The sequence below is a fragment of the Aphelocoma coerulescens genome, chromosome 1 (genome assembly GCF_041296385.1).
Source record: "Aphelocoma coerulescens isolate FSJ_1873_10779 chromosome 1, UR_Acoe_1.0, whole genome shotgun sequence".
Classification (NCBI taxonomy): Eukaryota; Metazoa; Chordata; class Aves; order Passeriformes; family Corvidae; genus Aphelocoma; species Aphelocoma coerulescens.
Genome location: NC_091013.1, coordinates 62,368,629 through 62,382,699, shown reverse-complemented (window position 1 = coordinate 62,382,699; position 14,071 = coordinate 62,368,629). Strand labels below are relative to the sequence as shown.

The 14,071-nt window shown below is 38.9% G+C and overlaps 1 protein-coding gene across 2 annotated transcripts in view; it reads right to left on the bottom strand.

Annotated features, from left to right (window-relative positions):
• The window catches only part of NAA16 (N-alpha-acetyltransferase 16, NatA auxiliary subunit), a 61,720-nt gene that overhangs the window by 16,717 nt on the left and 30,932 nt on the right, over nt 1-14,071 (bottom strand). Inside the window, exon 10 of one of the 2 annotated variants that reach the window (XR_011149759.1) lies at nt 3,910-4,081. The exons of the other annotated variant lie outside the window; for it this stretch is intronic. The gene's annotated coding sequence lies outside the window, so the exon portion shown is untranslated. The remainder of the gene's footprint in view (nt 1-3,909; nt 4,082-14,071) is intronic. 2 annotated transcript variants of the gene reach the window in all.

Sequence of the window (14,071 nt, the reverse complement as noted above, 5' to 3'; positions counted from 1 at the left end):
CAGCACAGTAGAAGCAGCATCCACTAGACTTGTCACCCTTATGTCTATTTGAGAAACTGAAAAATAGCTGTACTTTTCAGAATATCCAAACTCCCTATATCTAGATATATCATCTAGATAACTCCATACTGACAGATTGAGATATCCAGAAACCATCTGCAAATGGCTTTGCTGCACAGTACCCAAAGGAAACTGCTACTGTGCAACTTCAAAATAGGCAGGCCTCATCATGGAGAAAAAATGGGATACCTAAACACCAAATGACAAACTGCCTTTTAACTGCAGTTGAGTCTTGTCCTTGGGCCAGAAAACCACATTGACATTAACAGAAAGTCCTTGTGACCAAATCAGGAATATCTTTCACAACACAAAGAAACATCTAGTACATGCCCTGAACCAATATGCTAAATGCCTCATGGGAAATGGAGAAGCAACAATAAAAAAAAACAGTCCACAAGGGTACTATGTCAATACTTGAAGTCTTTGCTACAACAATATTTTATCTAAGAGAGTGATAAGGAGGTGCATAAAGCAGTATCAATATCACATCAAGCAGAAGTGGTATAAATACACCCTGAAAAATATTTATGAGCTTACTACCAAATAAATTAAGACTGAAAAAATATAATGCAGTTGTTGGCTCAGAGTTCTGGAGAAGGCCTTTGATGACAACATTTTGAACAGGGTTTGCAGCTGGTCTGTGGCACACACTTAACACCAAACCAAGCCTTTCTTGAGCCGTCTCCAGTATCAGTCCATTTCTGAGACAGTGGCAATCATTCACACACACACACACAGCCAGCCAACACAACAGAGCTGAAAGCTGAATCCATAAAACAATGAAGAATTCTACTATAGTAAGATGGTTCCTTGTTTCACTTTTGATTCTATGCTCTCCACACCATTCTAAACAGAACTTTCCCCAGAAAAGGTGCAGCACTAAAAAAAGCTCTGACACAATGACAGCACAAACAAGAACGTCTCCTGTTGCTCACACAGACACTTTCATAGCCTTCCTGAAAAGGGTTACTTGATTGCTTGTGATGGATGAGCCAGACATACAGCCTGGCAAGGAACTTGTACTCCCTTCTTGAGAAGGGTCTCTAAAGACACCGTGATGGAGGATCCCAGGTTCAGACCCAGTTCAGCTCTGCCCATGTGGTAAATTTGTAATCTGAAGTTCCCATCCCTAAAAATGCTGATGCTTAGATCTGAACTTTCAAGCATGCAAAAATACTTAAGAATGGTAGCAGAGGCACACTTCTGATAATCTCTTGTATCTAGCATGGCCCCATCACATGATTAATGGTATTTCAGTCCAGGGCATTTTGACCATACCTTTCTGGATGGAAAAGGTAAGGAAGTTTCAAATAAAGAAGCTGCCAATAGACTCAAAACCAGCTCATAAATTCAATTAACTACATGGAGGGAAAAGGGCAGGAGGAAAGGGCAGCTACACTTCAGAAAAAGTCTTCTACTACAGCCTAATAAAGACAAGATGCATCTTTGTCTATAGCCAAAAGGTGACTGGCATGAATTGAGACCTGCTTTTTATCCAGACAAAGAGAAAACATGCCAAGCACACAAGCCGGCTGGAACACTTGTCCTGCACAAAAGGTTTTGAGTTTAAGCTCTTCCAGTGTAATCCACACAGGAAGGTGTTTATGGGCAGCCACCTAGAAAATTGCATTTCCTATGACTTACTATAATTTTATGTAAATTAATATCTAAGATCACAGCATCTATAAGCTTAGACAGTTCAGAGAAGAACCAAAAAATTCTGCAGCAAGGCTCAGACTGGTAGATTTTGTTTTATAAAAGCAACATTTCTCCATTATTTAAAAAACGTCCCATCTACCTGCTTTGAAACATAAGATATTAACATTCATATTTACCAGTGTAAAATAGAAAAGGCATAAGGTATGCAAATGACTGAATATTTCCATTTTTAATCACGGCAGCTGTACACTAACTTAGTTGCAACTGCTTCCTTTGTCTCACTTGAAAAGTTTCTGCTCCACAACTTTTTATATAGCAGACACAGATTTCCCTTGCCCAACGAGGTATGAACAAGCCCACAGAGAATATTCAAATAAATTACTCCAATTGTGAAAGCCTAGTCAGCCTCATACAGACAACTTCCATCGTTTACATATTATAGATGGCTAACATCTGAATGCAGTAAAAAAATCACAATCAAATAAATATTGTAAACCCTCACACCATGAAAATAAAACCAGGAAAACAGGAAAGACAGCCTTTTACTTGACACAAGTCACCTTAAATTTCTTGTTTATCTTTGACATATATAGATGTCAAGGACATAGCTTTACTGTTTTGTGTAATACCAACTGAAAGTGTTGCTTTAAAACTAGCAGCAATTCACATGTAGGTACATCTCTGTTTTTAAATTTATTCAACTGAGCCAACAATCATTTTTGCTTCCCCAAGAAAACCATTTTTAAATGTGTGCATATGCTCATGTTACACAGGGGAAGACAAAAATCTGTAACCTGCAGCAGAACACACATCCCATGGTATCATGGTTAGTCATCAACTTCAGCATTTCTCAGTGTGTGGTGGCTAAGCACACTTTTACTCCCAGGAATTGTGCCACAGAGCTACCAGCTTATAACGACTGGCTAACCACAAAGCAGCAATTTTGCACTACTATATTTAAAACTACTGCTGTCCACTGCTGGTAGCACTGCTAACAGCTAATCTAGGAACAAAACAAGTGATACTTTTTTGAGGGTCAACAGCACAAATGATCACACAGGCTATCTGAAACACTGAACTCCAGATGAAAAAACTTCCTCCATTTATCTGAGTGAGTCTAGTTTGCATTTGTCATTCAAAAAGCAGATTGTAACAGGTATTCTGTATGCTTGCTCTGCTGAACCAACATGCCCTTAAAAATAATGCTATGTACAAGCATAATCAATTGGAAAGTTTATAGCAGCTGTAGTAAAATACAAATACAAATTCAAAGAAAACCAATACTCTAAGATAATACTGTGGTCACCACACAACTAATTTAGTAAGAAACTGGTTTTCTGAAAGCTTTTGGACAAGTCTGGGGACTGCACTAAAGAAAGCAAATCATATCACATGAGGAAAACATCAGTAGGATCAACTCTGAGCAGAGATACCTAGAACATTTCTTGTGGGTATCAGAATGGGTTATTTGGGGCAGTTAATCCCAATATAGATCACTCCAACTAAAAAAGCTCTCTTGATAAAGTAGTTCATAAATCAGCTGCTACACCTGTCAGCTCTTGGCTTACATGTTACCTCACAGACAAACTGTCAGCCCTCAGCACATTTTACACTCCCCATTCTCACTGCAGAGCGGAAGCACCACATCCTTGCTGTAACTCTTGCTGTACCTACAATGATGTTTCTCATCCGTCTCCTTCCTCTACTTATTTTACAGTTTCCTTACTCCTCCTTATGATCCAGTTGTACCATACAAATGCTATCTTTCACTATGAACATACCAGTTGTTAGCCAGATCCTGGCTAAGTCTACTTACCAGATCATCCCTCCTGGAATTTTAACTCAAAGACACTACTTCCTAACACTTGAAGTGATGGAGTCAGTATGAACAAAAGGCTGTCCTTGGTTAATCTTACAGAGATACTTCTTCTTAAAATGCAGTTTCCTAACAGAACTAATGTTTTTACTGCCTTATGTAATCCACCAATAATCTGCAGAGGACATCTAACTAAAAAAAAAAACCAAACAAAAAAAAACCCAAACCAAACACCAAAAAAACAAACAAACAAAAAAACCCAAACAACCAACAGTGGCAACTTGCTTTATATTCCTTTAGCTTTCCACATTAAGGAAGAAATATGCCTTCTTTCCAGAAAGGTTAAAGAAAGATCTTCACTGAAGACAGCCTACCTTCCTGTGTAGACAGTCTTACACCTTTTTTTGAGACTGTTGTTTCTGATGTTTCTTCCAGCCAGACATTTTCTCTCATCCAGTATTTCCTCACAGTCTCCATGATTTTAGATACTCAGAAAAAGGGCACATGTGCACTAATGTCGAGCTTCAATGGAATCAACCAATGCACCTGCAACACAATCGACGTAAACCTTGATGTTGACTAATTGAAGATCTTCACTCTTTGGATTTTTTATCTCATGGATATAGAGATCAGCATGTATGGGAAACCAAAGAGGATTTCTGAGCATTGATCAAGTACAAAGAGAATTTTCTGGGGAGGAGGTGAGGGTAGCACTCCAAGATCCATTTCTTGCGAGGAAGAGTAACAAATAACGCTGTTCACAGATCTTTCTAATACATCTGGATTGTATCTTACAGAATGTGAAAATTACTACATCTCATGTAATTGCTTATACTTCAGGTTATTAGCTTCCAGCAGAAACATTCTGCCAAGAGCCACAGTTACATTCACTCTGGACAGTAACTTTGCATAAACAACAAAACTCATAATAATGAAGTGGCACTCCTAAATGCTAGTTTTTGCTCCCAAACATACAAAGCCTCCAGCTTCTTCCTGACATAGTAAGAATTATACCAACTGTGCAAATTTTATTCAAGCGGAAAGATATCAGTAGGATAACTGTCATTTAAATATGTACTCTCTTGTAGCAAGTACTCTTGCTAATCAGAAACTAAAAAAGACTGATAAAAAGATTTAATAATCCTCCATGTTATACAGCAGGCTTTTTAAATAAAAGGTTTCGGATAACTCAAGGAAACTCAAGGAAAATGGCTACACTTTGCTGATACCAATATTTTAATAATAACAAACTTCAGATACTAAAGCACTAAAAGTATAAAAGCTACAAAACCACTTGTAGCATAAAAGTAAAGCCTGGCAGCTAGATAGTAAATCTCTCCCTGCACAGGAGACTAAGGCACCCATATCACAGTACTTAAATTTACACACAAACTGTATTGTGTTGAGACATTTCCCTTGTAAATGCTCTATGTTTCTTAGCATAAAGAAACCCCATATATACAGTCACATTTCAAAACCTTTCATTCAGATAGTAGTAGTTTAAGTGATTATTCCAAAAAGTCTCCACAAATCATGAAAATTAAATTGTTCACGCCATTACAGAAATATCAACCATACATAAAAAACCTATTATATTTGTATTTTTTAAAGCTGTGTTTTAAGTAACATTTCAAAGTTGCAGAGGAAAGTGGGTTATCTTGTTAAAACCCCCAAAACACAACCACAGAACTTTCTTTATGTTGGATGAAGTTCTTTTATTACAGCCTCTCTGCTGTCCTCCCACGTCTCTCTTCCTTAGAATTAATTCACTGCAGTTAGTCACCTACAAGTCTTACTACTTAGTCCTTGGTTAAAAGTCACAAATACCAGAAATTCACTTTAAAACACATTACCTCCAAGTATGTTTATGAATTGATGATGCCAAAACCTTAGTATTTTATGGCAAGATCAAGAATATCCAGTGAATAAATCTCCAAAGGCAACACGAGAACATGTTTTAAAATGTTCTTAAGAAACTACTTTTTTCCAGAAATAACCACAGTTCTTCAAAACACACTATCATCACTGGCTCCACTACACACAAGCACCTCTCATAGTGGGGGATCTTTTTATAAATCATGTCTGTGGACTTTCCAAATGAGGACAGCCAGTATTATTTTTTATTTACCCATGTTTAATCCATCCATCTTTTCAAGTGTGGCACTGCAGAAATGGTTTGTTGAGCAGCTCCCACTCTTAGCTTAAAAGCACACCATGCTAAGAAAAAACTGAGTACAAATTTAAACTGTACAGACTCAGACACTTGTACTCAAACACTTGCACTATTCTTTCAGCAAAAATGGCAGGGTGGAATGGACAACTGGGAATGTGAACTACACTGTCCACAAGTCAGGGCTCATAGATAATCCATTCTGAATTGCATGAGAGATTGATAAATCAGTTCCCTAAGAATATAATCTCCTGGAGTCCTACAAATTCTGTGTCTCTTATTCTCCCCTTCAATATACACAGTACAGAAAGAGCAAGAACTTTTCTGGCACAGAATTTCTATGTATTAAAACACCAAGATGAGGATGACAGCTCATAGGACTTGTGTTATCACCTCCCATAAAGCAAGCTATTTTTGGGTTAAAGGCCATCTTCTCTTTAAACATATGCCATTGTAGTTGTCACTGTAGATCACAGTAATGCACCAGGTACTGGGAATAGCAGATATAAGTAAGAGTTGTTAAAAATTGAAGTCCTGGTCTCCAAAGCACAGCACCTCATTTATAACCTCTCATATGGCATCTGTCAAGCCTTAGACAATCACGCCACTGAGCAGCTCCCAACAGCTGGGCATTTACACAGCACATCAAGGGTCGGGGCAACAGCACACTGACCCCACCAGTGTCACACCAATAGTCCCTGCTGCTTAATGTTACCAACACCAGCAGGTTTGCTACAACAAACTGACTCCATCAGCAGAAACATACTCAAAGAGAACACGAACTATTCGGCCTGAGAAACCAATCTGGATGGAATTACAACTTTACTAGAATTTTATCAGTATTTTGTCCTCCATTTTCCTTCGCCATCTAGATGGGGACAAACTCATCTTCAGTGAGCATCTACATCAACAGCCCGGCCAAACCATTACTAATTTCTAAGCTGGAAGTATTCTTTGCACAGCTCTTTTTCTCTAATTGAGACTACAAGCAGATGATCACTGACAAAACACCAAATGCACAACACTCTCTATTAGAATTTGCACTGTGAAATTTTGCAGAAATAAAGACAGATGCCATATGTGCCACTTTGAGAGCTCCAAATCAAGACTGAAGACAGAAACAATCATATGTGCTCTGTAGATCACATCCTCAGCCTAACCCCACTGCACTCTTGAATAAACAACCTGTTCTTTGCCAAGTACCTACCCTGAAGCAGCAGTTTCACATGCTTTCCCATGACCTGTGGTGAACCATGCATTTACTCACATTTTACCTAATCCTAAGGGAGTCTGCAGTTACTCAGGTGTGTTTTGAAGTTAATCCATTTCTAAAAGGCAGATTCTGTGACAAGTTTTTCCCTTTGTGAACAGCCTGAAGCAAGAAATTCTAGGAAGTGATTAGGACAGCTCTGCTGGCAAATGGATATAAAAATCACAACTGAAGATTCCAAATTACAGTATGTGGATTTAGGATCTCAGTGCTTCTGCATACAGGCATCCACATATACCAGCACCTTCACAGCACTGTTCACTGTAGTGTTTTAGTGCTCCCAGACTTACATGAAATGCAACTTGCCCCGGCACTGCAGTAGCAGTTCAGATGGGCTTGCCTGCTAGCAAGTAAATGGCTACAAGCTGGTCCTGGACTTGAAAGTGAAGTGAGAAGATGAAGAAGCATGAAGGTTTGAAGAGACCTCTACGGACTGCCTAGTCCAAGCCCTTGTTACACAACAGGGTCAGCTAAAGCAGATTATTCCTGGCCGTGTCCAGTCACATTTATGACCATCTCCAAGAAGGCAACTCTACTGCGTCTCAACAACCTGTTCCCATGTTTGACAACCTCTATGGCAAAAGTGTCTTTTCTTTAGCTCAAATATTCTCTTGTATTTTAATTTGTGCATATAATACCTTGTCTCTGGGCACCAATGAGAAGCATCTGCCTATGTTTTTTCACTCTTGCCTTTAGTTAACTACATACACAAGATCCCATCTGAGCCTTCTTTTCTCCAGTCTGAACAACCCAAATTCTTACCCTCTCTTCATATGCCAGACAATCCAGTCCCTTCATCAGCTTCAAAGCCTTTCTCTGGGCTCTTTCCAGTGTGTACAGCGCTTGTACCAGGGCACCCAGAACTAGACTCAGCACTCCAGGTGCATCTCACCAGGGCTGAGAGAAAAGACGATCACCTCCTTCAACCTCACTCAGTGCTTTCATTAATACAGCCCAGGATACCATTGACGTTCTTTGCCACGAGGTACACTGATGGATCATGTTCAGTCTGCTGACTACCACAACCCCCAGGGTCTTTTCTGCAAAGCTGCTTTCCAGCTGGTCAGGCCCCAGCCTATACTAGAGCATGGGCTTAGCCTTCCTAAGGTTCAGGACCCAGCTATTTCCCTTTGTTAAACTTCCTCTCAGCTCATTCCCTAGCCCATCTAGGCCTCTCAATAGCAGCACAATCCTCTCATGGATCAGCCACTTCTCCAGTTTTGTATCATCCACAAGGTTCTTGAAGGATACACTGCCCCATCAACTAAGTCATTAACAAAGATGTTCCCCGCTACTGGCCCCAGTGTTACCTACCTAGGGACACCAGCTGGAGTTCATGCAGCTGATGACAACACTGAGCCTGGCAGCTCAGTCAGTTTTCAGTACAAATTACTGTCTACTAAGGTGTACTTCAACATGTTATCTATGTTATCACAGACGGTGTCAAAAGTCTTGCTTATACACAGGACCAAGTGCTGTCCCCATGTATGCTGAGATAGTAATTTTGTTATAGAAGGCTATTAACTTAATCAGGCACGAATTCCCCTTCATAAAACCATACTATCTACTGTCCTTTGTGTGTTTGGTAATGGTTTCCGGGATTATTCGCCTTATCAGCTTCACAAAGATTGAGACCAAGCTGACTGGCCCATAAGCTCGTCAGATCCTCCTTTTTGTACTTCTTGAAAACAGGAGAGACATACACTCTCCTCCATATACCTCAAGAAATTCCATCCATCGTGATGATCTTTCAAAGACTGAATGGCAATGCAGTGACACTGTCTAGCTCCACTAAGAGTTGGAGATGTATCCCAATCAGGTTCAAGGTGCACATCCACTATGTTCAGACATTCTATAACCTGATCCTCCACTACTAAGATCCATGTATTTAAGAGAGCAATTAAAGTGACACCCAGATAACCTCAAAAATCACAGAAGTGGTATACATTCTCTGCTGTCTTGATACACCAAACTTGATACTTGATCAGCAACTCTTAGAAGACTACCAGAAGATTTAACACGAGTGTTGAGCTTGAAATGAGAATCTTGTTAGGAAAGATGACCAAAAACAGTATCATGGAAAGTGCTTTGAATTTTACTGGATTCTGTCTCATGAAGACTTGTGGAGTTGTATTTTCATTTGTTTGCTTTTTTTTTTGCATAACAGCAAAAGCTGTCAGTGAAGCCCCTGACAATTGGTATCTTCTGCTTCTTCTTGATACATAACAGGAATCCACTCTTGGACACGTAGAAGAGTAAACACAAATATCATCAAGACAGCACTACAAGCACCAACTAGGCATCAGTTGAGCAATCCACTGCTGTTGTGTTCCATGCAATCAATTACAGAATATATGCAGGTGCCTTAATTGAGTCTCCTTCTGATTTAAGAAGTGTCCTATCAGAGGAGTAAAAGATTCCTAGAAGATCAAAAGACACATCACCATATCCAATGTTTGCCTTGGTGCTAGCAGATATGAGAAGATGCAGGTTGAGAAGGTAAAAAACTTAAGTACCTGCTTGGGACAGGTCTTCCTCCCAGGAAGACAAGGCATGCGCTGTTTCTGCCAATTAAAGCCACAGACACAATACACGAAGAGTAGACTTGAAACTGCAGATTTAGTGTCAACACCACCATGATGTTGTTTATCACAGAGGGCCTTTCCTTTACAAGTAACTTGTAACTCCAGAATTCTTCCATTTTATCATAGAAATTATCCAAATAAAGTTAATATGAGGGAGAAAAGGTCTGAGAAATAAACAAACATTCACAGGATCCCCTCAGAATGTCTTAAACGATAGCCAGAACCAAGAAGGTGCTTCAAGAGGAATTGTACAAACAGGAAAAGGCTGGTACTTGAAAAGGTGACTGAACTCAAGATTAGTTGAGAAAAATTAATATCAAGCTCAGAATGCAAGTTCCTCTACACTAGTAACCTGTAGAGGAAGCTCTCAGCTCTTGTTCAGATCAGCCATTTCCTTTCCTTTCTCCAAAGCTCACAGGCTCGAGAAGAATCTGGTGCAATGCTTTTTACATTTGTGAACTTTGCCTTTACGCAACCACACGCATTTACCCTACTTCATTATGACCAAGGGTTTTCACTTTAAAAAGCCTCAGGCTGCCATACAACAAATAGAAGGAAAGCATAGCCAATTTATTCACAAGATACAGTGGTTACTTCAAAGAACCATCTGAAGCAAACAGGTAATGATGAACATTATACTTCAAGTATTCTTTTTAAATACAAACAAAGCCATCAAGACAGTGTTCCATCAAATGATTTCTCTGTATTTTGTAGAGAGTGATTTATGACCATAAGAAATGCTGTACCACTGAACACAGTCTATATGATATTATAAACTTCCTTTGAACAAGACACTATGAAAACAGTGTAAGACTGAGTCTGGCAGTCTTTATCACCCTCCAATTGACCTTCTCTTCAGTAGGAAAGACACAGAATCTGGCTGTGTACCAACACAGCAAGTTCGGAAGTGATTAGCGCGTGCCTTTGATATCTGCAAACAGGGAGCACAGTAACAATTATCACTTGAGAAATAATTTGAACTCTTTACATCCTAACTCCTTTTGCTCCTTATTCATGCACATAACCTGTAGAAAATCAATTGCCAATATTATAAAAAAAGTAAACAGACATCTACTCAAATGGCCTTTGTCCAAGAGTTCATCCTGCAATTCAACACCCCTCTCCTTATTCCAGTATTAGAGTAATTTCACACTACAGCATGGTATAGAAGTGCACTCAGGATACTGAATAGCTAGCATGATTTTTTAGGGTCTGCAGTATTTTTATATTCAAAAGTTTTATCCACAGCACAATACATTAATCAAGTTAAAATGACAGTATATTTTCTAGGCAGAAGACAATTGTTAGCTTCTTTTCTTATGGCTTCTCACCCTTCAGCCTGAACTACTTATGTCTCCTCCAGTCTAGGTGGCTTGACAAAGAAGAAATAGCAAAAACACAGTAAAAAAGCAAACCAGTTCCCATGCTACTTTATCGCAGTAGCATAACAGCACAAAACCTGAAGAAATCACAACCTCATTTGAAGAGCTTTGAAGGATTAAACCATGTCTTATATAACTCCCTTCTAAAACTATGGAGAAAAATGTAAGTCAGATCACTGACTTGCAAGGACTAATGGACCACGCAGTCTGAAACTGGATCTTGCTGCAGAAGCATGCTCAGTAATTTACAGTAAAGCCAGCTTAACACTTCCTCCTCATCAGGTTCCATAGTTCTTTTAAAGTCTGCTTTAACATAATCATCAGTGGGTTAACAATTCCCTCCTAGAAGGCAACAGTACTGCTGGGAATGATGAAATACAGCACCACTTGCCCCAGGTTTCACCACACTATCTCTGTCACTTTCTCAAGCATCCAAGTTTGACAGTTACCAAGCCTTTAACAGTTTCCTTTTCAACCCAATTGTGCAGTCAAATATAAGCCTCTGCACATCAGAAACTGAACACAAGGCCAAGACACATATAATTTTTTTCTGCGCCAGAATTATAGGAAAAACAGACTGCATAATGCAATATTAAGTATATTTTAACTCATTAGAGACTTATTTATTGAGGAATGTTCTACCTCAAAACAGGTCTTTGAGTATACCTAGAGCTTTTCTGTATTTTGGCAATCTTTCTTTATTGAACAGATTTCAGATTCTCATGTCTTTGGTTGCTCAAAGAAAGTTTCTTAGCAATAACCTTACTTTTTTTTAATGAAACAAATAGCTTTACATTTCCCACTTACAGCACCCTTCAGATACTTCATCCAAAGGACCTTAAACAATGCTACTTACACTGTGAAGGAAGATTAAAAACATCTTTCCTACTTAACCACAGTAAGGCTTACTCTTCTATGAAGTGATGAAGAACAAGTTGTACTCCACACCCTTCACCACACCAACTTCACACAAGTACGTAAACAAATTCCAATTCAGTAGCTGAAAGAAGTAACATGCCATGCACTCACTTGGCACTGCAGTGATTTCAGTTTTCTTTTTGGTGGGGCATTCATTAATTCTTTCTGAAAGCAGCCGGGGAACTTTCCTCAATGTTAGTTTCACAGATATGAAGTACTCATGTAACAGATACTTTGGGACAAAACCTACCTAGCACAGCCAAAGGCTGAGGTACCAACTTACTGAAATTAGAGAATAAACAACATTTTCCTGAGCACATCTAACAAATGTCTGCCTTCTATACAATCACCCTTTTTTCCTTGCTGTTCATAAAAGATCACAGACCCACCTTGAGCTCTAGAAAGAAGGAACTTTCTAGGCTTAAATACCAACTCTTTCATCAAGTCCTCATATCTGTGCAACTCCAAAATCCAACTGCAGTTGACTACACCAAACTGCACATGTTTTCCAAAGAAACACAAGGGGAACTTTCTTCCCAACTGGTAGAGAAATCAGAAATTTGCTAGGTATTTTCTAGTAGGCATAACACAATACTGACTACAATCCTCTTTTAGTCAAAACATACAAGTAATTTATGTGAGAAGCTACTACCAAGCTCCAACTGAAATGTAAAAAGACAGGCATCCTTGGTAAGGAAACAATTTGAAATATGGCAAAAAAGCTTTTGCAGAAGTTAGCAGCACAAACAAATCCCAAGCATGTTTGGAAAAGGTGAAGCTCTTGATTTCAAGTACTTTTTTAGGATTAAGCTGGCAGTTTTGAGAAACTCTGATTTGATATAATGAAGGTAACTAGCAGAAAGGCACCTTTTTGTGCAAGTCTGCCCCAAAATACAGTAGCCCTCTATTCTAGCCAAAAATTAAGTGCTAAAAATCTTTTCAGATGAGAAGTGAGTTTATACTTATCTTTCAACCTTCAGATTTTTCACACTTCAAACAGCAGAGCTAAAACTTCCCTAACACTGACTGTACTTCTATCTAGATACCCAGAGTATCACAATGTATAAAGTTTAAATTCCATTTCATTTACATTGAAAAGTGTCCATTAGCAATAGTCACTTTAGAAAAGCCTGTACTCTACAAGTGTGCTTGTTTTCAGCTGGGATAATTTGCTTCTTAGTAGTCAGTACAGTGCTGTGTTTGGGATTGAGCATGAGAATAATGCTGATAACACACTGATGTTTCAGTCACTGCTAAAGTGTGCTTACACTGTGGCAAGGACTGTTCAGGTTCCTGACCTCTGTGAGGCAGCAGGGGCACAAGAAGCCAAGAAGGAGCATGGCCAGGATAGATGACCTGAACTAGCCAAAAGGATATTCCATACCATACAATGTCGTGACCAGTATATAAACTGGGGGAGTTGGCTGGGAGCTGCCAGTCATTGCTCAGGGATGGGCAGAGCACTGGTCAGTGAATGGAGAGCAATTGTTCTGTCCATCACTTGTTTCTCTTGAATTTTTTTCTTCCCTCCCCTTTTCATTACAATTATTAGTATTATTATCATTTATTTTGATTCAACATTAAAGTGTCCTTATATTAACCCACAAGGTTTATGTGTTTCTGATTCTACTCCCCACCAAGCAGGGGTGGAGTGAGCAAAGCAGTTGCATGGTACTTAAGCTGCCAGTTGAAGTTAAACCACGACAACATGATTCCAGAATTCACTAAAATTATGTCAACCATGGCAAAAGTAGAGCTTACAGAAGTGTACTGAAGATTTTGTGTTAGGACACTAGCAAAGAAACTCTTAGAAAGAAGAATAATTTTAGTCCAAATAAAGGAGTATTCACTGCTGGTTGAAAAGCTGCATCATTTATTTAAGGTTTTTCCAGATACAAACCCCTCTTCTTACCAACTCATGAATGGATTAGAACACCCATAGTGTTTGTAGCCAAGATAGTATCTGAAGAGACTGATCTTAATGATTCTATTTTCTACATATTTTAGTAACATGCTTTAGGTTCAAAAATTTATTTTCACTATACCTTACTGTCAAGTTTGGAAGGAAGAGCTACATTTGAAACCATTGTTCTAATGTGACACAATGACACAAAAACTGTGACTTTAGAAGTACAAAAATTATACACTGAAGTTTCAGCTAAAGACTGAAATATGAAAGAAGTCTTTGTGGTAGATACTAATGTATTCATG